Source organism: Lissotriton helveticus, chromosome 5_1 (genome assembly GCF_964261635.1).
Source record: "Lissotriton helveticus chromosome 5_1, aLisHel1.1, whole genome shotgun sequence".
Classification (NCBI taxonomy): Eukaryota; Metazoa; Chordata; class Amphibia; order Caudata; family Salamandridae; genus Lissotriton; species Lissotriton helveticus.
Window position 1 is genome coordinate 317,776,642 of NC_136065.1, and position 1,673 is coordinate 317,778,314.

Below are 1,673 nucleotides of genomic sequence, written 5' to 3' on the forward strand. Positions count from 1 at the left end.
CATTCCATCTTTGGCATTGTGCTCCTTTGTGAACTTGCTGGTGATGTTGTCTGCGCCTCTGAGGAAAGTGACCCAGTTTATCCATGTTTTGAAGTTTGCTTTGGCTGTGTTCTTCCAGTTTGTTGGGATGATTTTTAGTGCTGCCGTTAGTAGGATGTCTACCAGGTCTCTCTCCTCTTTGCTGTCCAGGTAGTCCGTCATGAAGCCTGTGGCGAGGCTCACGAAGGTTAGCTTTATATTCTTGTTGGTGATGTCATTGATAAAGTTGTTTACTTTCGCCCAGAACGTCTTGACTTTGTGGCATTCGAAGGTTAGGTGTTCCAGGGTCCCTTCCTCTTTATCACAGTTCCAGCAGATACTCGTGTCTTTTATGCCTACTTTGTGGAGTCTTGCCGGGGTCCAGTATGCTCTGTGGAGGATCCAGAACTTAGTTTGTGCCAGTTGTGGCGTGACCTTGTTTGTTGTTGCCGACCGCCACAGTTTGCCCTTTTCTTCCTCGTTTAGCTGCCTTCCAAGGAGTGATTCCCATGTGTTCGTTACTTTCTTGTTTAGCGAGGATGTTTGAGGGTTAAGAAGCTTGTATATTTTTGTTGTGTGGTGGCCAGTCGCGTTGAGGGCTTCCATGTATTTGATGATGGTTGGCGGGATTTTGCTTAGGTTTGCCTTTGTAATGGCCGTTTTCATTTTCAGGAATGTGTATAGTTCCTTTGCCGGGAGGTCGTGTAGTTGTTGCAGGTTTTGGAATGTGATTGGCGAGTTTTTTGTTTCCAGTTGGTTGGGTGTGGTTATGCCTTTTTCCATCCACGTTTCACTGCTTAGTGTCTTACCCTGGTACGTTATTTTTATGTCTAGCCAGATCGACTCCCAGGTTGAACTCTTCAGTTTCTGTTCCATTCGTTTGTCTATTTTCATTAGTGCCTCTTTGGTGTGTCTGAGGATTGGGTTGAATCGGTGAGAGTGTTTGTTCGCTGTGAGTAGCGCTATGGGGTTGAGCCCCCCAAGATGTTTTTTCCACCTTCAGCCACTCTGGTTCGTATTCCTGCAAGCTGGTCAGCCAAAAGGTGCCCTGTTTCGCTAGGCAAGCCGTCTGGACATTTTTGAAGTTCATTAGGTTGAGGCCTCCCACATTTTTTGTTAGCCTCAGCTTTTGTAGACTTATTCTAGGTCTTTTGTCTCTCCAGATGAAGCCATTGATTAGTTTATCAAGTTTCTTGTGGAAGTTGTCTGTCGTAGCCAGGGGCAGCATGCTGAGCGTGTAGTTGATAGCTGGTGTAACCATCATCTTGATCGTTTCAATCCTGCCCCACCAGCTTATGTATTTGGGCGACCAGGTGTCCAGTCTCTCCTTTATCTTTTTCAGGATGGCCTCTTCGTTGTGTTCCAGTGTTGTCTTTAGGTCCCTGCCGAAGAGTAGGCCTAGGTATTTGAGCGGTTTGTTTTGCCAGGCTAAGCCCGACTGGCCCAGTACATCTTTAGTGGTGTGCACGTTCATTGGCTTACACTCCGACTTGTCCTTATTGAGCTTGTATCCCGAGGCTGCTGCGTATTCCCCTATGGTCTCCATTAGGGCTGTGATTGATGAGGTGGGCTCCGTGGTGGTGATGAGGATATCGTCTGCGTAGGCAGCAAGTTTCACCGTCTTGTTTTTGATTTTGACACCGGTTATGTCGTTG